This window comes from Rhinatrema bivittatum, chromosome 8 (assembly GCF_901001135.1).
Source record: "Rhinatrema bivittatum chromosome 8, aRhiBiv1.1, whole genome shotgun sequence".
Taxonomy (NCBI): Eukaryota; Metazoa; Chordata; class Amphibia; order Gymnophiona; family Rhinatrematidae; genus Rhinatrema; species Rhinatrema bivittatum.
In genome coordinates this window covers 54,061,451-54,088,755 of record NC_042622.1, presented here as the reverse complement: position 1 = coordinate 54,088,755, position 27,305 = coordinate 54,061,451, and positions in this window count along the sequence as shown.

Here is a 27,305-nt window from a genome sequence, read left to right as displayed (position 1 = left end):
CTATTGCAAGGCACTGTGGAACCCTCAAAGGCCTCCTTAAATAGTCCTGGACAGGAAGTGGTTCCTGGGAGCTTAGAATGACTTCCTGCCATGGCTCCTATAACTGGGGAGAGGAGCCAAGCACCTGCGTCTGACAAAGGCCGTCCCTGCAGGAGCAGTGCTGCCAGCTTCCTGCTGTTTCTGCCTCAATGATGGTGGCGCGGGGAGCACCGACGAGCCCTACATCTTCCACTGCCGGCGGTAGCCTGAGGAGCCTTGAAGCAGCTGCAATGCAGGGGTTGGTTTGCCGGTTCCCTGCTGCGGCTGTCGCTGCTGGTAAGTGTGGCTGGTCTAGAGGATCGGCCACCACAAATTGCAACAGTACCCTCTCCTCTAAGACCCCTTCCTGGAGGCCTAGGCTTTCCTGGATGAGCAGTATGAAAATCCACAAGGAGTTTTTTGTCAAAAATATTCTTCATGGGTTCCCACGAATTTTCCTCCGGGCCGTACCCCTCCCAGGCTATGAGGTACTCCCAACGCCTCTTTCGATGGCGAACATTCAGGATCTCTCTTACTTGGTACGTCTCTTCTTCCTATGTGGATATTTCCTGGGGAGCAGACAGCTTACGAGTAGGCCATGATAGGATCACCGGTTTCAAAAGGGAAACATGGAAAACGTTATGGATTTTAAATGATGGAGGAAGACACAGTTGATATGTGACAGGAGTGACCTGTCTCAGAATTGGAAAAGGACCCATGTGGGGCTAGCCTCATGGAAGGCACCCGTGATCGTAAGTTGCGGGTGCTAAGCCAAACTTTTTCTCCAACCTTAAGTTGAGGTGCTGGCCATCGATGTTTATCTGTGGTATTCTTTGTTCTTTGAGCAGCCTGGCAGATCATGGTTTCAATCTGAGTCCATTATGCATGGAGATCCTGTGCTGTCATCTGAGCAGCCGGGGAAGGAACGAATAAAGGTATCGGAAGAGGAGGAAGCGGTTGTTTCCCATAGACACAGAGAAAGGGCGAGGATCCCGTAACAGCATTGCCATGACTATTATGGGAGAATTCTGCCCATGGGAGAAGGTCAGCCCAATCATCCTGACGTTCATTCACAAAGGCTCTTAAAAAGGTCTTTAATGTGCGGTTAGTTCGTTCAGTTTGTCCATTGACCTGGGGGTAGTAAGCTATGGTAGAATCCAATTTAACCCCAAATTTACTGCACAAAGACCGCCAATATTTAACCGTGAACTGGGTTCCATGGTCTAAAAATGTGTGTTGTGAACAACTTGGTCAGTTCTGGAGTGGAGGGTAGCGCTGGGAGGACGATAAAGTGGGCCATTTTAGAAAAATGGTCAATGACCACCCAAATCACCCGATTCCCATTGGAAGTAGGTAAATCTACCACAAAATTGGTATCAATATGAGTCCAGGGTTCCTTGGATGCAGGTAGAGGCTGTAACAAGCCCCAAGGACTTCCTACCGGAGTTTCCTGCCGGGTGCAGGTTGGGCACGAGTCCACATAGGCTCTCACATCCTGCTACATCAATGGCCACCAATAATATCTTCGGAGGAGGGAGAGGGTTAGAGCTCGACCTGGATGTCACACCACTTTAGAATCATGGGCCCATTCCAACAAGCGTGTCATAACCGGGTTGTAATGACAGTTTTCCCTGGGGGAACTATATGAGTAGTGGCCACCAGGATGCGTGCTGGATCGATAATGAAGCCCGGTGGGTCTGGATAATCTTCGGCCTCAGTGGCGCAAGAGAGGGCGTCTGCTCTGATGTTTTTGGCGGCTGGTCTGTACTTTACCAGGAAATCAAAACGGTTAAAAAATAAGGACCAGTGCACTTGACAGGGATTTAGATGTTGGGCTTGACGAAGATGTTCTAGATTCTTATGGTCGGTATAGACTGTAATGGTATGTTGTGCTCCCTACAACCACTGTCGCCAAGCCTCAAAAGCCAGTTTTATGGCCAGGAGCTCCTTATCCCTGATACCATATCCTTTTTCAGCAGCAGAGAATTTGCGAGAAAAATAGGAACAAGGGTGGAAAACCCCCTTAGTAGAAATTTGACCCAAGACAGCTCTAACAGCAGTTGAGGAGGCATCCACTTCTAAAACAAAAGGACGTGCAGGATCCGGATGGTGAAGGCACGTTTCAGAAAGAAAGGCCTTCTTTAGCCTGGAAAAAGCGTCCACTGCCTCCATAGACCACTCCCTGGTATTGGCTCCTTTTCGAGTTAATGTGGTAAATGGAGCAACTAATTGGGAGTTATGAGGACTGAAGTGCCTGTAAAAATTGGCAAAACCCAAGAATCGTTGCAGGGAGCGCAGACTGGAGGGCTGGGGCCAGTCCCAAATGCAGGCCACTTTATCTGGATCCATTTGGAACCCGGTATTGGAAATAATGTATCTCAAAAAGGGCAAGGACTTGGCTTCAAAAATACATTTTTCCAACTTAACATAAAGCTTGAGAGCTTGCAGACATTGCAGTACTTGTTGGACATCATAGCAATGAGATTGAAGATCTCGGGAGAAAATCAGTACGTCATCCAGATAGACAACTACTTTATTGTACAACAGATCCCAAAAAATTTCATTCATCATAGACTGGACAACAGCAGGTGCGTTGCACAGACCGAAGGGCATTACTAAATATTCAAAATGCCCATCCTGAGTATTAAAAGCAGTCTTCCATTTGTCGCCAGGTCTGATGCGGACTAAGTTATATGCCCCTCATAGATCAAGTTTCATAAACACTTGGGCGCCCTGTAACCGGTCCAATAATTCTGGAATGAGGGGCAATGGGTAACGATCTTTCCTGGTTATGGCATTCAAGTCTCGATAATCTATGCAGGGCCGTAAAGTACCATCTTTTTTAGCCACAAAGAAAAAAACGGCTCCGGCTGGCAATGTTGATGGGTGAATGAATCCCTGGTCTAAATTGTCCTGGATGTATTGGGCCATAGCTGGGTCTCAGGAAGTGATAACGGATTCACCCTTCCTCGAGGAGGAAGCAGATTGATGGCATAATCAAACTGCCAATGTTCAGGTAGAATTTCTGCATTTTCTTTGGAGAATACATCAGCATAACTGGAGTATTGTGAAGGGAGATCTCCTGAGGTGGTAGCAAGACAGATGCTGAGAGGACGTGTCACTGGAAGCAGGCATTGCTGTTGACATCGTGAGCTCCATTTGGTTAACTGAAGTTTCTCCCAATCGATCGTGGGGGAATGTTTTTGGAGCCAAGGCATCCCTAGAATAACTGGATGAACGACCTTGCAATGACATGAAGGGAGATCTTTTCCATATGTAGAATACCAGTCCTGAGGCACACCGGAAGTGTAGTCCAAAGGATTCATCCAGAAAGTGGATTTCCAGATATAGAAGAAAGTACCAACAGTGTCTCTCGTAGTGCAGGAGGTAAACCAAGGTATTCGACCAGATTACTCATAATAAAATTCCCTCCTGCCCCAGAATCCAGAAGAGCTAAGATAGAGAATTATTGCTGGTTCTGAATCAATGTTACGGGAAGAATAAACTGGGGAGCAGAGCCAGTAAAACCTAGAACCATCTCCCCGATTGGTTCTAGGCTCTGAAGTTTCCCCCTTTCTCAGGACAATTGGTCATAAAATGCCCCTTTCCAGCGCAGTATAAACATAAGCCTTGAGTTTGGCGATGCCGTTTTTCTTTGGTCCTTAAAGGACTCTCCCCCTAATTGCATAGGTTCTTCCGGCTGAAGGCTCGCAGCAGTTGGCTGGGGGCTTGACAGTGGCCTGGAGAAGGAGGGTGCCAGAATGATTGGTCTATGTGGCCCTCGTAATTCCCTGGCGCGTTGCTGAAGACGCCGATCGATTTTGCCAGCTAGATCAATCAGACCATCCAAAGAATCAGGGAGATCTCGAGCAGCCATCTCATCTTTGATTCAGGTGGCTAGTCCTTCCAAAAAAATACTCCATAAACTGTCCTCTTGCCAATTTAATTTGGTAGCCATTGTCCGAAATTCGATGGCGTAATCGGATAATGTACAAGCGCCTTGACGTAGATGAAGAATATCTGACCCTGTAGCCGCCAAACGACCGGGATCATCAAAGGTCCGTTTAAAAAACTGGAGGAAATGTTGAAGATCCTGAAGAATTGGATCTCCCCTCTCCCATAGCAGGGATGCCCAGGCCAGAGCCTTGCCGTCTAACACTGAAAGTATGAAGGTGGTCTTTACTGTAACTGAACGAAACTGCGCTGCTTGCAGCAAAAAGTGCATTGAACACTGATTGAGAAAATCTTGACATTGTCCTGGATCACCTGCATACCGGGGAGGGGCCGGTAATCGAATGAGAGAGGTGCTGCATGTTGGAACGGCTGGTGGTCCACTGGGAATTTCCGAGGCGATCCAATCTTCTGCAATCTGTGGCTCCTGCTGCCCCTTCCAAGAAACCATCACTCACAGAAAAAACCTCTCGTGGTAGCTCCAGAGCTCCAGTTATAGAGCCAGAGAATGACTGACGAAGCCTGTTGTGAGGGTCTGGGCTTAAAGAAATGTCAGTTCCTGAATGTGAGGGTCACTCCTATGCCCCTTACTCTCTGTTGGACCCCCTCAGAACAGGCTGCATGAAACTAGAGATGGAAGGCTGAGGAATTCAGAATATGGGAAAAGCTCATGCTCCATGCCCTTCCCTTGCATTACTTCACTATATTCCGAGGTAAAATAACATTAAGAAAATAAATAAACACAATCAGATCCCAGCTTTGGCGTGACTACCTTAAGATGCCACCTTGGATCCCCCTCTTAAATCACTGTTTTACCTGTGAGGTTGGTACTGTGTCTGCTGGAAACAGCTGCTACCTTTTCCACTGTGTTTTTAACAGATGCCCCACAAATGAGGCAGGAAAACTGAGTGGGTGGTGTTTTGGAATGAGTAAATACAAAATGGTCTTTCTCAGAGCCTTGGAAATGTGGCAGAATTGACTTGACATTTGAATAGTTCACTGGCAGGCAGCTGATGCTCCATGTTGGAAATGAACCTCTTGACCCATTGATAAAGGCTATTTGGAAACAGCTGATGAGAGCTGTAATGAGGGCTCCCATGGTTAAATCTCTAAACTGAAATGAGACATGTGTCCTGACATGCTGACACTAATCTGAACTGCTGGAGCTGCTAAAGGTTCTTAAGTAATTTTTTTTTAATAGAATTTCAGCGTAGGCAAATTCTTTGCCATCAGGACAAGCTAGAGAGAAACTGGTAGAACCTTCATAAATTAAAAGGTTAATTTGAAATTGTCTCAGTGATAGAAACTACCTTCATTTGGTATGATGCATGCAAGCCACGTGCTGATGGCTGCTCATTTCAGGAGTGAAAAAGTCATAGTTGGTTGCGTCTGTACAGTGGACTGCTAACTTCCTAGGAAACCTGAGGATGATGCACAGACTGTTGGTTGTTGTATCATATGTTATTTCATATTTTTATACTGCCTTTCTTGGCCTGCAGAACAATCAAAGGTGATTTAGAACAGCTAAAACACAACAAACAATCATTACTTCAAATATAATAATAGCTTGTAATAACAAAATTCAATAAATTTGGAGCAGCAGGATTTAGTAAGGCAGGAAAAAGCATCATGTCTTAAGAGCTAGCAAGGTATATTTAGACATGTATACTTGCCTACCCATTTAGAGTGAGTACCTATCAAAAGTGTGTCCTGGATCTTTTACAGTTTGCCATAATGATTTACATGGTTACCTTGTCCCTAAGGAACATATTATCATTATTATTATTTTACTTTTTGTTATACTATCTTTCTAGTTGAAATCAAAGCAAGGTTAATTGAATTGATGAAGCAAGCAGACTAAGATAGGAAAAACAAAATAGAGTCTGGGCTCATATCATTATGCAGAGCTAGGACTGCCAACCGGCTTCGGATTTTCAGGGCAGGTTGATCCAGTTCTGGTTTTACCCCATTGCATGCTGGGACTTATTCCAAAAATTTTGATCATATCACCCCAATTTTGATGAGCCTTCATTGGCTTCCTATCCATTCTCAAATCGAATACAAATGTTTGATGCTTATTCACAAAACCATCTATGGCAACAATAATGAATGGTTAAATGCATCCCTTCGCATCCATACACCCTCCCGTAATTTGAGGTCCTTAGGCAAAGCACTCCTCCCAGTTCCATCTCCCAAATCAGCACATCTATGCAGTCAGGGAAAGGGCCCTCTCCATAGCCAGCCCAAAACTGTGGAACTCTCTTCCACTAGATATACGTTTAGAGTGAAGTATACAACCTTTTAAGAAACAGCTAAAAACATGGTTGTTTGCACAGGCTTTCAACAATGTAGTATGACTACTCCTAGCGACTCCCCCTGTAAAGCTAGATTATTATAAAGAATGTTTATTATAAACCCTATTTTATTAATAGTGTGATATTTGATGAATTTTATGTATTTTATTATTTTGTAAAATTAAGTATAGACTATTTTCAAATTTTTTTTTAGTATTTATAGGGTTATTTATTTGTTTTAATGCTCTCTTTTAGGACATGTCATTAAAGACTGTCCACAAATATGATGTAAACCGACATGAAGTGTACACAATATGTTTCGGTATATAAAAATGCCTAAATAAATAAATATTCTGATTTACCTATTGCATTCCCTCAGGAAATCAAGACTATAAGTACCTGCATGCAGGGAGTAAAACCAGGACTGGATCAACCTGTCCTGAAAATCTGGAGCTGATTGGCAACCCTGTGCAGTGCTGCCAGTCCACTGCTGCATACTGATGCTAATATATAAAAAGTAAATAGTTAATTATATACTAGGGGCTATGTCATTGCTCACTTCACTCACCAACCTTGCCTGTGGAGGAATTGCAGAAGGAGTGGAGTGCCCCTCTGCCCACCCACCCCTAGGTTTGTTTTTCTGATATAATCTGCCTAAATACATAATTGGCAACATGATAAATTAGTAAATTGGTATTTCCTTAGGTGATATCCATCACATAAATTTACCAAATTTAGGACTATCCAATGCAATCATTGTGGAGCTTTTATTCTGAGGGAAATCATCTGGAAAGTTAGGGCTTGCCCCATTTGCTCAGTACTCTCTTCCTTGAAAAAGGAGCAGGCTGAAGTTAAAACTGAATTAGCTTCAAATAAGAAAGCCTCACCCACTTTACATTATTCAGGAATTAATTCCCCATTACCACATAAAAACCTAAAGTCAAATAAAATGAGATTTACAGTGGGCTCAGGTAGGATAAGACCTGTGACCCACAGACACCCGTTTTTGACCGCTGTGCAGCCCTCAAGTCTACCCCCCCCCCCCCCATCCATACATACACACACACACACACACTCACACACACTCACACAAGGCATTAAGGAACTCAAAAAACAGCAGGATTACAGTGGGCTCTGGTAGAATTAGACCTGTGATGAGGAGACACATACTGTATCAAGTGCAAAAAGTACAAAAAGCCTTCTCTGTATTAAATACTGAAGAAGTTCTTGAGAAAAAGATTGAAGTGTTATCTGAAAAGAGAGAAGAAACCCAATGCATACAGAAATTCCAGACCAGTAACCATAGGAATAAGCACATTGTGATGGGTGAAGTGGATAACAAAACTCAACTAAAGTCACAAAAGGAGTCCAGGAAAAGCAGTAACCTGAACGAGAAAAGCTGGAAAGCTATGAGCACAAATGCTCGTAGTTTGGGCAATAAAATCCCAGATCTGCAAGCCCTAATGGTGGAGGCGGACTTGGACATTGTTGCTGTCACGGAGACATGGTTCACGGAATCACATGATTGGGATACGGCAATACTGGTCTATAACTTGTTAAGGAAGGACAGAGAGGACAGGAAAGGGGGAGGACTGGCTCTTTATGTCAGAAACAATATCCAAGTATCTGAACTGCAAGGAAGATGGGGCAATGAAGAAGCACTATGGGCCGACCTAAAAAAAGATGATGGGGCATCCATTTATATTGGAGTGGTTTACAGGCCTCCAAATCAAAAGGAAGAGCATGACAGAGATCTGATTGAAGACATCCAAAAGATGGGAAAGAAGGGAGAAGTGGTGATTGTTGGAGACTTTAATCTGCCGGATGTAGACTGGTGTTAGAAAAGTAAAGAAAAGCAAAAGAAGAATGAAACCTATCTGGTTCTCAAAGGAGGTGGCTGACAAAATAAAGGCTAAAAGAACTGCGTTCAAGAAATATAAAGGATCCCAAAGGGAAGAGCACAAAGAAGAATATCTGGTAGAACTGAGGGAGATGAAGAAAGTAATCAAGAAGGCAAAAAGTCAAGAGGAAGAAAGGATTGCCAAAGAGGTAACACGAGGTGACAAAACATTTTTCAGATACATCAGAGAAAGGAGGAAAGTCCAAAATCGTATAGTGAAATTGAAAGATGGAAAAGATCAATCTGTGGAGAGAGACGAAAAGAAATGGCAGAAATATTACACAAATCCTTCAGTTTGGTGTTCACTAAAGAGGACCCTGGAGAAGGACCGTTGCTAGTTAACAAGAAACCAGAGGGGAGTGGAGTAGATGTAACTCCATTTACAGTAGAGAATGTATGGGAAGATATGGGGAAACTGAAAGTGGAAAAAGCCATGGGGCCAGATGAGGTTCATCCCAGGATACTAAAAAAGCTCAGAGATGTGCTGGCGGCTCCGCTGAGTGACCTGTTCAATAGATCCCTGGAAACGGGAGTGGTGCCAAGAGATTGGAGAAGAGCAGTGGTGGTCCTGCTTCACAAGAGTGGGAGCAGAGAGGAGGCTGGTAACTACAGACCGGTTAGCCTCACCTCGGTGGTGGGAAAAGTAATGGAGTCAATGCTGAAAGAAAGAATAGTGAACTATCTACAGTCGGGAGAATTGCTGGACCAGAGGCAGCATGGATTCACCAGGGGTAGATCCTGTCAGACAAATCTGATCGACCTTTTTGACTGGGTGACTAGGGAATTGGATAGAGGAAGAGCGCTCAATGTCATCTACTTGGATTTCAGCAAAGCTTTTGATACGGTCCCGCACAGGAGGCTGGTGAGTAAAATGAGAAGCTTAGGAGTGAGTGCCAAGGTGGTGGCCTGGATTGCAAACTGGTTGATGAACAGAAGACAATGTGTGATGGTAAATGGAACTTACTCTGAAGAGAGAACAGTGTTAAGCGGAGTGCCGCAAGGATCGGGGTTGGGACCGGTCCTGTTCAGTATCTATGTGAGCGACATAGTGGAAGAGATAGAAGGTAAAGTTTGTCTTTTTTGCAGATGACACTAAGATCTGCAACAGAGTGGACATGCCAGAAGGAGTGGAGAGAATGAGATGGGATTTAAAGAAGCTGGAAGAGTGGTCAAATATATGGCAGCTGAGATTCAATGCCAAGAAGTGCAGAGTCATGCATATGGGGTGCGGAAATCCAAAAGAACTGTATTCGATGGGGGGTGAAGGGCTGATGTGCACAGAGCAGGAGAGAGACCTTGGGGTGATAGTGTCAAACGATTTGAAGTCGGGGAAACAATGTGACAAGGCGATAGCTAAATCCAGAAGAATGCTGGGCTGCATAGAGAGAGGAATATCGAGTAAAAAAAGGGAAGTGATTATCCCCTTGTACAGGGCCTTGGTGAGGCCTCACCTGGAGTACTGTGCTCAGTTCTAGAGACCGTATCTCTGAAGGGACAGAGACAGGATGGAGGCGGTCCAGAGAAGGGCAACCAAAAAGGTGGATGGTCTTCATCGAATGACTTATGAGGAGAGATTGAAGAATCTAAATATGTACATCCTGGAGGAAAGGAGGAACAGAGGTGATATGATACAGACTTTCAGATACTTGAAAGGTTTTAATGATCCAAAGATAACGACAAACCTTTTCAGTTGGAAAAAAATCAGCAGAACCAGGGGTCACGATTTGAAGCTCCAAGGAGGAAGACTCAGAACCAATGTCAGGAAGTATTTCTTCACGGAGAGGGTGGTGGATGCCTGAATGCCCTTCCGGAGGAAGTGGTTAAGGCTAAAACTGTGAAGGACTTCAAAGGGGCATGGGATAAATACTGTGGATCCATAAAGTCTAGAGGATGTGAAGGAAGAGAGGGATGCTTGCGGGAAAGACTGCTGGAGATAATACCCTTATTCAATAGACATACACAAGATAAATGTGACTCCAACAGTGCTCTATGCTTCAACAGCAAGAGGAAATGTGAAAAAAAAGGATTTGCATTCACAAAAAATGTAGGGAGTAGCTTGCTTGTTATGGCGGTTACTACCCCAACCAAACAAGCCTGATGCTTCACTTTCAATGCATATCCAGTGTTGCTCTCTGCTTCAACAGCAGTGGGAATGAAGAAAAGATGATTTTTATATTCCGATAACAACCAACAAGGAGTGAATTCCACAGTCTGGGTAAACAAATAAGCATGGGTGTAGCTTGCTTGCTACGGCGGTTATTACCCGAATCAATTAAGCCTGATACTTCACTTTCAATACTTATCCAGAGAAGCTTTCTGCTTCAACGGCAGGGTGAAATGAAGAAAAGTGGATTTATATTCATATAACAACCAACAAGGACTGAATTGCACAGGCTGGGTAAACAAATAAGCGTGGGAGTAGCTTGCTTATTGCGGTGGTTACTACCCCTAACCAATTAAGCTAGATACTTCACTTAGAAGCAGTCAAGCACTGCTCTCTACATTAATGGTGGGGGTGGAAGGGAAATGGAACCAAAGGTTACATTAATGCGGGGGTGGAAGGGAAATAGAACCAAAAGGTTACATTAATACTTCACTTTTATGCAGCTCTAGCACTGCTCTCTACATTAATGGCGGGGGTGGAAGGGAAATAGAACCAAAAGATTACATTAATGGTGGGGGTGGAAGGGAAATAGAACCAAAAGGTTACATTACTAGCGGGGGTAGAAGGGAAATAGAACCAAAAGGTTACTAAAGGCCAAGAGTAACAGATAAGTATGAGAGAGAAAAAAAAAGTGTGGAAGCTTGCTGGGCAGACTGGATGGGCCGTTTGGTCTTCTTCTGCCGTCATTTCTATGTTTCTATATGTATCTGGTCTTGACCAGTGCAGAAATAATTGGAATCCTAGGTGAACCTTTGGTCATGCAGTCCCTCCCCCAACTTACCTACTGGCGGCAGCTCCAGAACAGCACTTTCTTCTAATGGTGGCAGTTGCTTCAGCACAGCACTGCCTTCTTTGGTGTTGGCACTGGCAAAGTACCCCTCTGGGCCTTGTGCTAGTGGGATTTTGCTGCCCCCAAAATGTTAGCACTCAGGGCAACTGTCTATCTAATGGAAGTGCCAGCCCTGTATGCGGTATAGGGGAGAGGGTGAATGGGGGATTTGTATATCTATGGCTGGGGGCACTCTTTTTACTTTGCACTTTTGATTTTGTCCTTATCTCCTCACCCTGTGTGGAGGTAAGGACAAAAGTCTTAGTAGCGGTGTGTGTGTGTGGGAGAGGGGTTGGCGGTGGTGGCACATGGAAGGGATTGGCAGTGGCGGTATGTGCATATGTGAGGGATGCTGATGATGGTGGTGTGCACGTGTGGGAGTTTGTGGTGGTGGTGGTTGTGTATGTGGGGGTGGTGGTGGTGGTGGTGGTGGTAATGTGTGCGTGGGGGGTGAGGTAGAGATTATGCGTGAGATGTGTGAGATGTGTGAGTGTATGGAGGTGGAGGTTGTGAATGTGAGATAGGTGAGTATATGTGAGGGTGGTAGTGGTTATATATATGAGAGATGTGTATGTGGAGAGTGGTGGTGATTGTGTGTGGGAGATGGATGGAGGTGGAGTTATGTGTGACGGGCATGCTTGTGTGTGTGTGTGTGTGTGTGTGGGGGGGGGGGGGTGATGTGCATGAGATGTATGTGTGGGTAGTGTGTGAAACGGGGATGGCTTGCCAAAACCTTTTCTTAAACTCCAGCTATCCTACTGGCCTTGACCACATCCACCAGCAATGAATTACAGAATTTAATTGTGCATTGCCTGAAGAAATACTCTGCTAAATGGGTTTTAAATCTGCTCCCAGTTGTTTCATGGAGTGCTCCCTAGTCTTAGTATTGTTTGGAAGGGTAAATAACTGTTCTCCCGCTATTAATTAAATTGACTTAGGGGTAGATTTTAAAAAGGAGCGCACATGCGTACATGTGCGCGCACTATCCGACGCGCACACATGTACGCCTGATTTTAGAACAAGCGTGCGCAGGTGCACACATGTTATAAACTCTGGCCTCCCTGCCAGCTGAGGACCCTGGCAATGGTGAGAACGGCTCCCTGCCGTCCTAGGACCCTGGAAGCGGCAGGAGTGGCAGCGGCGGTCCCTGCCATGAAGAGAGGAGAGCAGGAGCTGCAGCGGCTGACCCGGCTGCGAGGGAAGGCTCCCGTCACTCGGCCCTGCCATGGAGGGCAGGAGAACGCTGCTCCCGTGTCGCTTTGGAAGGAGCAGCGTCAGCGGCCCAACTGGCCGTGGGAGGTAGGGGGCCTGCCCGCGCTCCTCATGGGCAGGTTCATAACATTGGGGCCAATTTTACATGCAGAATGAGACGTACGAACCGCACAATAATCCTCAGAGAAGATTTGACATCATTTGAAGTAAGTAAAGTCACACAAAGATGAGATTTCTTCAATGTTCTCTCACCCTAGCTTGATAGAACCCTGAGTCTATCAAGCTAGGGTGAGAGAACATTGAAGAAATCTCATCTTTGTGTGACTTTCCTCACTCCAAATGATGTCAGATCTTCACTGAGGTCTACTGTGCTGTTCGTATGTCTCTCTCTGCATGTAAAACTGGCCCCAAAACCTTACACCAGCACCAAAACCTCACCTCGAGTTACTAGCTGGCCCTCCTATAGAGATATAAATAGTTTGCTACTATGACACTCTTATAAAGACCACATTTTAAGATAGTCAATGGTGCAGCCATACTGCTGAAAAACCCTGTTAAGTTAACTGGAAAGCTATATCTGACTAACTTAACTAGGTGCACCGTGGCTGAATATTTGCCCCTATATTTCTGGTTTTATGATTTGACTGATAGATATAGTAACATGTTTATGATCCTTCCATTTAGTTTTGCATGTAAGACACCTTTTGTATTGCTGCCTCTTACAGACATTAGGAGGAGAATTTTCCAAAGGTTTAGGCCATTAACCTTTAGAGTTAGTCTCTTAAATTGGCCCTTTTGGAGATATACTTGTTCCCAAAATTAGGATCCTAAATCTAGGGACCTAAAAATTGGGTAGCCACTTAGCACTGATTTTCAGCACTAGGCATCTAACTTAGGGCCTCATTTACTAAGCATTTTTCCCATAGGCACAGAAGCCTTAATGATGAATTTTAAAAACCCGTCGTGTGCCAAAACCGGGAGATGTGCGCACAATTTGGGCTGGCAGCACCGAGTGGATTTTAAAAGTTACCCAAGTACGTGCAAACTTGCCACTGCGTGAACAAATGAAAAGTTTTTTAAAAAAAAGGTTGGGGAGTGGGTGTGGTCTGGGTGGGGCATGGTAGTTCCTGGATTTCACATGGAAATCGGCGCATGCCAGGGTTCTCTGCCACATAACCTTACCTCTGCTATGGATGATGTGCAAGTTATAAAATAGAGATAGATAGATCAGTGGGGTTTTAAGGGTTGGGGCTAATGGGGGAGAAAGGAGGCTATTAAACTAGGGGGATCTGAAAGTCCTATTCTTTACCTGGGCAACTGGGAATGAACTGGTAAAACTGGTAATGGTGTCGGCGCACATGTCTTTTAAAATCCTCCCACTTACACGGTAGAAGCGGCATTTGCGCATAGGCGCACATCCATTTAAAACTGAGTACACAAGTGCGCACAGTTAGGCTATTTTATAACATGCACACATGTACGTGCGTATGTTATAAAATGGGTTCCTGGGTGCGGGCCGACGAACGTGTACACATTTGTGTCCGCACGCCTGCTTAAAAGTTAGTCTCTGTAAATCAGGCTCTTAGGCTCCTAAATCTAGGCAAATGACTTGGTTTTGAGCCCTAAATTTAGGTGAATTTTCAAAAAATGTTAAACAAATAAGAAAATTACAGAGAAATTTGTAAAATCCTGGAGCAGAATGATATAAGAATTCATGAGGATTTTTGTGTTTAATGAACTTATTACTCCCTCTGTATGATTTTCCCTTTGCATATTCTAATTACTATTTATTTTTTTCTGTTTTATGTATTTATGTATTTTTCCCATTTGATGAATTTTGCAGCATTTTGGAGACTTTTTTTTTAAGCTTGTTTTTAAATAATCTACAGAATTCATGCAGACTCTTTGTTCTTAGGACTGCTTCTTTCAGTTTCCTTCTTACTAATTTCCTCATGTTATCATGGTCTCCCTTTTTAAAGTTAAATGCTACTGTAGTTTCTCCATTTGGTAATTATGTCAGATTTCATCCCTATTGACAAGCAGCTCCGCCAACATTACCCCTTATAGCAGGTTCTGCATTCTACTGAGGGCTGGATTCGCACTCTGATTGGCTCCAGGACCAGTTGCTCCAAGAAGCAGTTATTTATGGCATCTAGAAACCTCATCTCCATAATGTCCCATAATGAGACGTTCACCCAATCGATGTTAGGGTAATTGAAATCTCCCATTATTGCTGTTTCTGACTTTAGTAAGCTGTCTAATCTCTATTAATGTTTCACGGTCCATCTCACCATTTTGGTCAGAGTGACAATAGTATCAGGACCGTTGCTGAGCTAAATGAGGCCTCTGGCATTTGAGGGGGAGCATCCTGCTCTGATGTCACAGTCAGAGGGGGATTTTCCTCTGATCCTGTGACCCACCAGGGGAGATCCCTCTAATGATGATGCAGCAGTGGCCAGCCGGTCCTCCTCCAACGCCACCACAGATACCTCTCCCTTCCAAAATCCCTGAACCATCTACGTCCCTCTGTTATGCACTTCCCTGTCACGCATGAAATTTCTATTCCTAGAGATGCCAGTATACAATGTTTCCTGCAGATCTTTAATCCTGTTTAACTCTGTGCCATTTACAACACATAGTGACACTCCACCACCAGTTCAATCTGAATAATTGCAGCCTGGTATCAGTGTGTGAATGCTTCTCCTTCTTTTCATCGGGTCTCTGAGATACCTGTCTGGGGTAATTATCAGAGCAGCCCCAACATGGATGCAAAGCCCATGGTTACTTTTTAACCCACAGTCTTTGCACTCATTTTAAAAACAAAAATAATAAGCAAGCTGTCACTTTGAAAACTGCCCTGGGAGGAAAAAGCACTTGCAGACATTAGCACCCGCTTTTTACATTAAAAACAGAGGGGCAGACTTTAAGAGGTACGCGTAGGTTATAAAATCGGGGTTCGGCACGCACAAGGGGGTTCACATTAGTGCAACTTGTACGCGCTGACGCCCACGGCCTTCCCCCATTCCAGGCCGCTCTGATTTTGGAGCAGCCTGGGAGGGAGCTTCCCAACCCCTAATCTAAACTGCCTACCCCTTCCCCTAACCTTTCCGCCCCTAGACCTATCCTAAACCTCCCTGACCTTTATCTTACCTTTTGCGCCTGCCGGCACGCGATCCCCTGGCACAGTGACAAATGGCCACTGTGCTGGGAGCCTCTGACCCTGCCCCACCCCTTTCGAGAAGCCCCGGGACTTACTCGCGCGTGGCTGGGCCTTTTTAAAATAGGCCCGGCATGCGTAAAGCCTCCTACGCATGTAAAACATTTAAAATCCAGGCTAGAGCGCATAGATTTGAAAATGTAATCTGCGCGTGTTATTCTCCTCCCCTGCACTAAACATCCTCCATCTCCAGCAGTGCCTGCTCCATACCTGACTCAGAGTGCACGCACTGTTGATCCTCACCTATCCTTTTACCCGGCTAAGGGGTGGGTAATTTTCAGACAGACAGCTTACCGGGTCATTCATCAAAATGCTATCGCAATGAAAGTTAGCATGCAAATTTTAAATTTGTTATGCAAGTCAGAGTAGGTAGTACAAATTGGGAGTCGTCTACTGCGGAATTTAACGTCAGATATAATTTTTTGTGGTAGAGGGGAAAACAGTTTTATTGTGCAGCCACTATCGGGGGGGGGGGGGGGGGGGAGAGATAGAGAAGTATAATAGGGAGAGACTAGTACTCTATATAATTGTAGCACTGTAGATGGGCACACTCAACTCAGGGTGGGTTTGGGGAGGTGGTGCTACATACACAGTCAGAGGAATTAATTGCAAATCTGAAATCACTGAAGAATTTCTAGAGACTGCATTGTACAAATCAATTCCTCTTGTACCTTTGATCGATTCAAATGATAGAAATTATTCGGTGATTTCAAATTTGCAGTTAATTCCTCTGACTGTGTATGTAACACCAATCCCCCAAACCCACCCTGACTGGAATGTGCCCAGCTACAGTGCTAGATATATATATTCTTCCTATTACAGTTCTCTCTCTCTCTCTTCTCACGAGGCAGCTGGTATATACATAAACCAAATAGCGCGCCACACATAAATCAATGTGTGCTGATTAAAATGACATGTGCTGTTATACTGTATCATACTTTGTGGAAATTGGTGATGCAGAAGATAGGAAATTAGCCTTACCATGCTACCACCAGGCATCATAGTAGATAATACTTTCAAATCATCTGCTCAGTGTGCTGCAGCAGTCAAAAAAAAGCAAACAGAATGTTAGGAATTATTAGGAAGGAAATGGTTAAAAAATGGAAAATGTCATAATGCCTCTGTATCGCTCCATGGTGAGACCGCACCTTGAATACTGTGTACAACTCTGGTCGCCGCATCTCAAAAAAGATATAGTTGCAATGGAGAAGGTACAGAGAAGGGTGACCAAAATGATAAAGTGAATGGAACAGCTCCCCTATAGGGAAAGGCTGAAGATGTTAGGGCTGTTCAGCTTGGAGAAGAGACGGCTGAGGGGAGATATGATAGAGGTCTTTAAAATCATGAGAGGTCTTGAACAAGTAGATATGAATCGGTTATTTACACTTTCAGATAATAGAAGGACTAGGGGGCACTCCATGAAGTTAGCAAGTAGCACATTTAAGACTAATTGGAGAAAATTATTTTTCTCTCAACACACAATTAAGCTTTGGAATTTGTTGCCAGAGAATGTGGTTAGTGCAGTTAGTGTAGCTGGGTTTAAAAAGGTTTGGATAAGATCTTGGAGGAGAAGTCCATTAACTGCTATTAAGCAAGTTGATAGGGAATAGCCTCTCCTATTACTGGCATCAGTAGAGTGGGATCTTCTTAGTGTTTGGGTACTTGCCAGGTACTTGTGACTTGGACTGGCCACTATTGGAAACAGGATGCTGGGCTTGATGGATCCTTGGTCTGACCCAGCATGGCAATTTCTTATGTACCCATTTTTTTTTATCACAGGTGTTATTTCTGCTATATGTATAGCATTTTGATGAATCTAGGGGTTAGTTGGGTAAATAGGCATTGATTTACATAAATGGCTTTTGAAAGTTGATACGATTATCTTTATATCTTTATTAAGAGCCATACACTCTAACTCTCTAAACTTATTGTTCAGACTTCTGGCATTTGCATACAGACATTTAAATATATTGAGGTACATATTTAAGAGAACAAATCTGGGGAATAAATATGTCCCCTTTTCCCCTCGCGTAGATAACATTTCCCAGTGAAAAACTGTCTGGATAAAGAAAGAAGCAGCACAGGACCTTTCTGGGGGCAAGGCTTTAACTTAGCCTGAATATCAGTGGAACCTGATCATGCTGGAGAGAAAGTCTCTAAAGCTATCTAGGTATGTTTATGCAGATAACTTGAATCCTAGCCAGCTATATTCAACATATATTAGTTAAATCAAAAAAGAAAGTTTTAATGGTAACAGTCCTCATCCCCTACTCTCATTTTCCAAAATATGTAAAAAAGAAAAAATGTTGTGGCAGTGTCTGATCCCTCCCAAATATTTAAAACAAGTCACAGGTCATGGCAGCCCTGAAGCACGGCCCCAGATATTAAAATAAAAGGGCTGGCTCTGGGCTCCCTTTCGTCCCACACCTGGAATCCCCAATTCCCCAAGGCTAAGGTGAGAGACAGTAGACTCATAACCATTCTCCTGGCCATGTCCAGTAGTGTTCTGATAGCAGTTCTTTCATGTAAGATTCATCCCTCCTCACCCCTCTGGCTGTTCAGTTTTTCTCTCTCCTGCCAGCATCAAATGGAGAGGGATGAGAAGAAAGCACGGCATCGAGCGTTTGCTGAGCTGAGAGAAGCAGCGTTTGCAAGCTGGTCAGAGCAACCCCCATTCATGCAGTGATGGTTTCAGTAGACGTGAAGGGAGCAAGGAGCTGCGGGACACCAGATCTGTGCATTCTTGGGTGCAGCAAGTAGACAGGGTCATTCATCAAAATGTGTTATGGTGTTATGGGCCAGCTAGTAACTCGAGGTGAGGTTTTGGTGGTGGTGTAGGATTTTGGGGCCAGTTTTACATGCAGAGTGAGATGTACGAACAGCACTGTAGACCTCAGTGAAGATTTGATTTCATTTGGAGTAAGGAAAGTCTCACAAAGATGAGATTTCTTCAATGTTCTCTCGCCCTAGCTTGATCAAGTATCACATGTTATAGAAACATAGAAACATAGAAATGACGGCAGAAGAAGACCGAATGGCCCATCCAGTCTGCCCAGCAAGCCTCACACATTTTTTCTCTCATTCTTATCTGTTTCTCTTAGCTCCTTGTTCTATTCCCCTTCCACCCCCACCATTAATGTAGAGAGCAGTGATGGAGCTGCAGCCAAGTGAAATATCTAGCTTGATTAGTTAGGGGTAGTAGGGGTAGTAACCGCCGCGATAAGCAAGCTACACCCATGCTTATTTGTTTTACCTAGACTATGTTGTACAGCCCTTGTTGTTTGTTTTTTTTTTTCTTCTCCCCTGCCGTTGAAGCAGAGAGCCATGCTGGATATGCATTGAAAGTGAAGTATCAGGCACATTTGGTTTGGGGTAGTAACCGCCGTAACAAGCCAGCTACTCCTCGCTTTGTGATTGCGAATCCTTTTTTTCTTCACCCCTGTCGTTGAAGCTATGCAGGATATGCGTGAAGCATCAGTTTTTTGTTTTTGTTTTTGTTTTTTTTTTTCCCCTGCCGTTGAAGCAGAGAGCTATGCTGGAAATGCGTGATGTATCAGTCTTTCTCCCATGCCGATGAAGCAGAGAACCATGCTGGATATGCATGGAAAGTGAAGTATCAGGCACATTTGGTTTGGGGTAGTAACCGCCGTAACAAGCCAGCTACTCCCCGCTTTTTGAGTGCGAACCCTTTTTCTTCTCCCTTGCCGTTGTAGCAGAGAGCTCTGCTGGATGTGTGAAGTATCAGTTATTCTTCTCCCCTGTCATTGAAGCAGAGAGCTATGCTGTATATGCATTGAAAGTGAAGTATCAGGCATATTTGGTTTGGGGTAGTAACCGCCGTAACAAGCCAGCTACTCCCCTCTTTGTGAGTGCAAATCCTTTTTTCCATTACCTCTTGCTGTTGAAGCTTAGAGCGATGTAGGAGTCACAGTAAGCATGTGTATGTTTATTTAATAAGGGTATTGTGTCAATAGCCATCATTCTGGCGAGTCACCCACTCTTCATTGGCGGCCTCTTGACTTTATGGATCCGCAGTGTTTATCCCACGCCCCTTTGAAGTCTTTCACAGTTCTGGTCTTCACCACTTCCTCCGGAAGGGCATTCCAGGCATCCACCACCCTCTCCGTGAAGAAATACTTCCTGACATTGGTTCTGAATCTTCCTCCCTGGAGCCTCAAATCGTGACCCCTGGTTCTGCTGATTATTTTCTTACGGAAGAGGTTTGTAGTTGTTTTTGGATCATTAAAACCTTTCAAGTATCTGAAAGTCTGTATCATATCACCTCTGCTCCTCCTTTCCTCCAGGGTGTACATATTTAGATTCTTCAATCTCTCCTCGTACGTCATCCGATGAAGATCCTCCACCTTCCTGGTCGCCCTTCTCTGTACCGCTTCCATCTTGTCTTTGTCTTTTTGTAGATACAGTCTCCAGAACTGAACACAGTACTCCAGGTGAGGCCTCACCAAGGACCTGTACAAGGGAATAATCACTTCCCTTTTCTTACTCGATATTCCTCTCTCTATGCAGCCCAGCATTCTTCTGGCTTTTGCTATCGCCTTGTCGCATTGTTTCGCTGTCTTCACATCATTAGACACTATCACCCCAAGGTCCCTCTCCTGCTCCGTGCACATCAGGTGAAGTACCTTTGCAAAGCAGTAAGATGGTCCAATAATTGTTAAATTATCATAACCACGCCCCTTTTTCTTATCGCAGGCATTATCCATGCAAAATTATAGCATTTTGATGAATCTAGGGGATAGAGAGAGATTGGACCTTGCACCTTGAATGTGGCTGCTTTGCAGTCCCTCCAGTGGATACCAAATTGCCCCAAGATTGAAAAAACACCTGTCTACCCCAGGCTGCATGATAACTCAGTGAAACAGAACTGCAGCCTCAATGTCTCCAGGTTAGAAGAAGGAGAGATTAGAGGCCTGTACCAGTGAATTAATCAGACCGTGATGGTTTCTCAAATTTTTCCTTTATCCACTACACCTGAAAAAAATATTGCTGAGATTTGTCGTAGCTTGCATTTATTGAAGTTGCTTTATTTTACTGTGTGATTGATTATTATTCTCTGCTATACTGCAGAATCCTAGACGCAGGCTGAGGAAAGCCTAAAATGGTACAGTGCTAAGCAGAAGATTAGGGTAATTTTGCAGGTATGGAGCAGGGGATCCCCCTACTTCAGGTGTGTTCCATGGGCCGGATTTTAAAAGGGTTACGCGTGCCATGCCTATTTTAAAAAGGCCCGGCGATGCACGTAAAGCCCCGGGACGCGTGTAAGTCCCGAGGCTTGCAAAAAGGATCTGGGAGGGGCGTGGGCGGGGTGGAGTCAGATTCCCGGCACAGCGGTCATATTAGTTTTGCAACAAGCTCCAAAAAAGAAAAAGGTAGGGGGGAAAGGGCAGGGGAGGTAGGGGAAGGGAAGGGAAGGTGGTGAGGGGGGGGGTAGGGAACGGGCGAAGGTAGCACGGCTCGGCGCACGCAAGGTGCACAATTGTGCACCCCCTTGCGTGCGCTGACCCCTGATTTTATAACTCGCACGTACATGTGTGTGAGCTGGATAGCGAGCGCGCTCCTTTTAAAATCTACCCCTATATCTGTGTTCGGAGTATTGTTCTCATGTTACCCCCCTCCCCGTTCAATGTAATTTCTACCTTTCGTTATGATGTAAACTGATATGATGTATATTTTAATGTCGGTATAAAAAAGCTGTTAAATAAATAAATAAATAAATAAATAAATAAATAAATATATTTTTTAATGTGATCCCTCTTCCTTGGCAAATACAATAATCTGAGGGAGCATTACACTAATGAATATAAAGCACTTTCCCTGCACCATTCCCTTATCCATACTTGGAGGCTCTGGAGCTCAGCCTGCGTCTAGGATTCTGCCCATGACATGAGAAGCATTTCTGAGAATGCTACCCTGGAGTTTCTGGACTTCAGTCTCCCATCTGGAATCCTAAATTTGCTCTCTAGAACCTCTGCCATAAAATGGGCTTATTCATCTTAAAAACTGAATGTTAGCTGTAAAATTAACTTTGAACTTTCCCAAATATTTCCAAAATCTAGGGCTGAAGTATTACTCTAGAACATCAATTCTCAACCACTGTGTTGCAAATCACAAGCTGGTGTGTTGCCACCTCTGTGGCCAGAATACTGAGGTCCTTGGTCTCCTGCTGATGCAGCTAATCTTTACCGCCCTCCTTTGTTCCAGCAGAATGCAGAGATCTCCTTTGCCCAGGATGTCAGCATTTTCAAGCCAAGGAAGAATGCTAACAGCAGAGCCGATTTCAGCACTAAGTGGCCATCTGGAAAGAAGATGTCGGGGTGGGGAACCATGGAGGCGGTATTTATTGGTAAAGTCTGGAAGAGGAAATGAGGTCGACCCGCGTGGAAACATGAGAAGGAGCCGTGCGAGCCAAATTTGAAGAGGTACAATGTCAGCCCCTGCGGCCCCAAGAAAGAGAACGAGCCCTGTTGGTCCCAGGGACTAGAGTAGGACAGGTTGAAGCTTCAAGCTACTGCTGATGTTGCTTGTGCTCCTAGGAGAAGAAAAACAGCTTGTGTGTGTGTGTGCTTGTGTGAAACTGAGCACATGTGTGTGTGTGTGTGTGTGTGTGTGTGCCTGTGTGAGACAGCACATGAGAGAAATAAAGCTTGAGTGTGTATATGTGTGTGTGTGTGTGCATGCAAGACTGAACAAGAGCTATTGACAGACAGCCTGTATGTTTGTGTAAGTGAAAATGAGCATGTGAGAGTGAGGGAGACAGTATCGCCCAAATTTTAAGAGCCTTGCATGCATAAAAATCAGAGGTTACGTGCGTGGCTGAGTTCTGCATGCACCGTGCATTTTGGAAAGGGCCCAGCCACGCGGTGCGAACTAGGAGGGAACTGGGAACCAGCCGATCATGTTGTCGCACGTAGGTTATAAAATTCCCACCCCCCACGTGTGCAAGTCGCGGGCCGCCTGAATATGCATGTGAGGATGTTAAAATCCGATGCACATATGCGCGTACGTTATAAAATAATCGCATCCATGTGCACACATGCCGGGACTCATGCACAGAAGCACGTGTACGTGCATATATGGGAGAGAGGAGAACGTTTGAGCAACAACCCCCCTCCTCTCCTCTTGCTAATCCAAGACTCTCTCAGGGCACCGTGAAATCAAAAGTTCCCAGGTATGGAAAGTAGGGGATTTTGTTTTTTATCCATATTAGATTTAAATATTGGATGTTTGTGTATGCTATTTTGAAAATTTTTATTGGTGTTTGAAGGATTTAATGCTATAAACTAAATTAAACACACAAAGTTGCTTTATTGAACTTAAATCCAAAAACAATTCAAGAATAATCAAAAATCACATTTATCAGTAATATATCTACATTTATAAAAATACAAAAATGTACTAAAAGTTTTTTTTAACAATAATATCAAAACAATCAAACTATCACTCACACCCATACATTTTCATTTATAAAAACATATCCAGCTTGTGACATAGCTAAGCACTAAACGGTTGTCTTTATATAATTCCTTAAATATCCTTGTTGAACCCTGACAATGAGCCCTGCTTTTCGCCAAATTGACTTCTTCAGGGGGATTGATGTATTTCTCCCTCCAGCCTGAAAACTGTCGATTATTCACAGTTTTTGAACTGAAAATAAATTTTAATTTATCTTTGGAATGTGTAGTTAGTCACTTCATGTTGTCTATTTCTCTGAATGCAGCGCACTTCACCAATTAAATAAAGATGACTTCTCCATAATCTAAAAATTTAAAAAACTAATTAAATACCTAAATATGTATATATTAATGCTTTTACCAAATCTCAAAACTAACTTACCCCTCAAGATGTATAATAATTTATCAGCCTGAAAACCGGTAACATCTACAAAAAAAAGAAAATAATGATCTATGAAAATTATTCCAACTACTGTAGAAACCTGCACAAAAATTATATAGCCAATGTACTAACCTTATGTCAAATTTCAAAAATAAAATCGACCAGAGATTTTACCACTGCATATTCACAAAAAGCGCTGTACATGCGCTTTGATGCACTCTGGTTTCTAAAATTAGCTAACCAGAAATCGAAATCTCCGAATTCCACCTGATGATATCTAACAAATCTCTAAAATAACTAAAGTACTTACAAGATGAAAAATTTACAAAATGAAAAAAAATTATAAAATGAAAAAGATTTTTGGAAGCTAGATGTTTTAAACAATCCTGCAAAACTTTACAATCGAGAAAGCCTATAATTAATAAATCATTGATCTCCAATATCAGGGATTATTTGCACATTACCATCATATATAAACTTTGGCATATACTTTCTGATTATGAGACATTCACAGACACTCCCTATTTTTGCATTACAAAAAAATAGATCACTACAAGATCAACTAGTGCATGCCGCTCTCCCACAACACCGGGAGATCAACATGCTCTGGGACAGTTCTCATGTGGGTCTTGTAGCGTATGTCCTTATGCATTATGGGGTTGATTTTCAAAGGAGTGTGGGCTTGACCATTTGCACGTGGTTCCTGGCCAGCGCACATGCGTCGCAGATTTTAACATCTGTGTGTGCATGTGCGAGCAGATGGCCTCCTCCATGCACTGGGGGGGGGGATTTTAAAAGCCCTTGCTCGGCGACGCAATCGGGCCTCCCCCAGTTCCTACCCAGAATGCTCCCATTAAGGAGTGGAATGTGAGGGAACTTTCCTATGCCTAACCCTACCCTTCCTACTTCTTCCCCTCTCCTCCCCTGCCCCTACCCCCTACCTAACTTACATTTAAAAAATTTTTTTTACATTGCTTCTTCTCTGGAGCAGCAGTAGATTCCGTGTGCCCGCAGCTGGGCCAGTGCGTGCTTCCCTGGGATAGCAATGAATGGCGCTGTCCCACCCTTCCCTACCCAGACCCCTCCTCCGGTCCACTCCTTCTGAGAGGCCTGACCCTTGTGGTTTTGCATGTAGCCGGGCCCTTTAGAAAATGCAGGCGGCACGCGCAAGGCCCAGCCATACACATAACCTCCGTTTTTTGCACATGTGGCCCATTGAAAATCGACCTGTATGTATATCTTCATTCCATACAGAAAATATGGTCCATGAGAATAATTTGATGGCCCATTTTACATGAGATACCAAACAAGTTATTTAATCTAATTATTTGTCCAAGCAAACTTGTATATATTGGTCAGACTAGATGCAGCATTAAAACCCGCATATGTGAGCATTTAAACTGTATTCGAATGAGGAAAATAACAACATCAGTAGCTGAGTATTGGATCACTCATCAACATTCTATTGATGACCTCAAATTTTTTGTAATATATCAATGTAATTTATCTCGGGGAGGTGATGACTCTCATCAGTTGATCCAAAGGAAACAGCATTTTATATTTAATTGGAATATGGTTGTCCCTCACGAACTAAACCATAATGTTGAGTGGAACAGTTTACTACGACGAGGTGACTTAGTCCTCTTTTGGTCAGTTAGAGCAGTATGCTTGTGTATAAGGATTTAGTTTCCTTTCTAGTCAGTGAAGACAGAGTGATGCATGGCCATGATAATGGTTGTTCTCTATCAGGTTGGTTTGTACTGAGAGTTACCTGCGCTTTCAATAGAAAAAAGGGTTGTAAAGCTTTGCAGGGTTGTTTAAAACATCTAGCTTCCAAAGGTTTTTCTCAGTTTTTTTCATCTTGTAAATTTTTCATCTTGTAAGTATATCAGTTATTCTAGAGACCTGTTAGACGCCATCGAGTGGAAGAGCGTCTTATATTTAGTTGGAATGCAGTTGTCCCTCACGGACTAAACCATGAAGTTAAGGGGAATAGTTTATTTTGATGAGGTGGCTTAGTCCTCATTTTGGTCAGTTTATGTAGAGCAACATGTCTGTGTATAAGTATATAGTACTCTTTCTGGTCAGTTCTGACAGAGTAATATACGTTCACGATAATGGTAGTTCTCTATTAGGTCAGTCTGTAGTGTGAGTTACCTGTGTTTTCAATTAATAAAAGGGTTGCAAAGTTTTTCAGAATTGTTCACATGGCAATAGTGATCATAACAAGATGAAATTTAAACTAATAACTGGAAGTGGGACAATAAGTAAATCTACAGCTCTAACACTAAATTTTCAAAAGGGAAACTTTGATAAAATGAGGAAAATAGTTAGAAAAAAACTGAGAGGTGCAGCTGCAAAGGTTAAAAGTGTTCAATAGGCATATACATTGTTTAAAAATACAATCCTAGATGCACAGTCCAGATCTATTCCACACATTAAGAAAGGTGGAAGGAACACAGAACGATTATCGGCATGGTTAAAAGGTGAGGTGAAAGAGGCTATTTTAGCCAAACAAAATATCCTTCAAAAATTGGAAGAAAGATCCATCTGAAGAAAATAGGATAAAGCATAAGCAATATCAAGTTAAGTGTAAAACATTGATAAGACAGGTGAAGAGAGAATTTGAAATGAAGTTGGCTGTAGAGGCAAAAATTCATAATAAAAACTTTTAAAAATATATCCCAAGCAAGAAACCTGTGAGGGAGTTGGTTGGACTGTTAGATGACCGAGGGGTTAAAGGGGCTCTTAAGGAAGATAAGGTCATTGCAGAAAGACTAAATTAATTCTTTGCTTCCGTGTTTACTAATGAGGATGTTGAGGAGATACCAGTTCCGGAGATGGTTTTCAAGGGTGATGAGTCAGATGAATTGAACCAAATCACTGTGAACCTGGAAGATGTAGTAGACCAGATTGACAAACTAAAGCATAGCAAATCACCTGGACCGGATGGTATGCATCTTAGGATACTGAAGGAACTCTAAAATGAAATTTCTGATTTATTTGTTAAATTTTGTAACCTACCATTAAAAACATCAATTGTACCTGAAGACTGAAGGGTGGCCAATGTAACCCCAATATTTAAAAAGGGCTCCAGGGCAATCCGGGAATCTATAGCCCAGTGAGCCTGACATCACTGCCTGGAAAAATAGTGAAACTATTCTAAAGATCAAAATCGTAGAGCATATAGAAAGACATGGTTTAATGGAATACAGTCAACATCAATTTACCCAAGGGAAGTCCTGCCTAACAAATCTGCTTCATTTTTTTGAAGGGGTTAATAAACATGTGGATAAAGGTGAACCAGTAGATGTAGTGTATTTGGATTTCCAGAAGGCATTTGACAAAGTCCCTCATGAGAGGCTTCTAAGAAAACTAAAAAGTCATGGAATAGGAGGCGATGTCCTTTTGTGGATTACAAACTGGTTAAAAGACAGGGATTAAATAGTCAATTTTCCCAGTGGAAAAGGATAAACAGTGGAGTGCCTCAGGGATCTGTACTTGGACTGGTGCTTTTCAATATATTTATAAATGATCTGGAAAGGAATACAACGAGTGAGGTTATCAAATTTGCGGATGATACAAAATTATTCAGAGTAGTTAAATCACAAGCAGATTGTGATACATTACAGGAGGACCTTGCGAGACTGGAACATCGGGCATCCAAATGGCAGATGAAATTTAATGTGTACAAGTGCAAGGTTTTGCATAAAGGGAACAATAACCCTTGCTGTAGTTACACAATTTTAGGTTCCATATTAGGAGACACCACCCAGGAAAAAGATCTGTTATGGTTTTGAGGTGTTAGAGTGGATTCTTGGGTACTGCGGTGATGGCCACTCCAACAGGGAGGAGCCCCGTGAGGA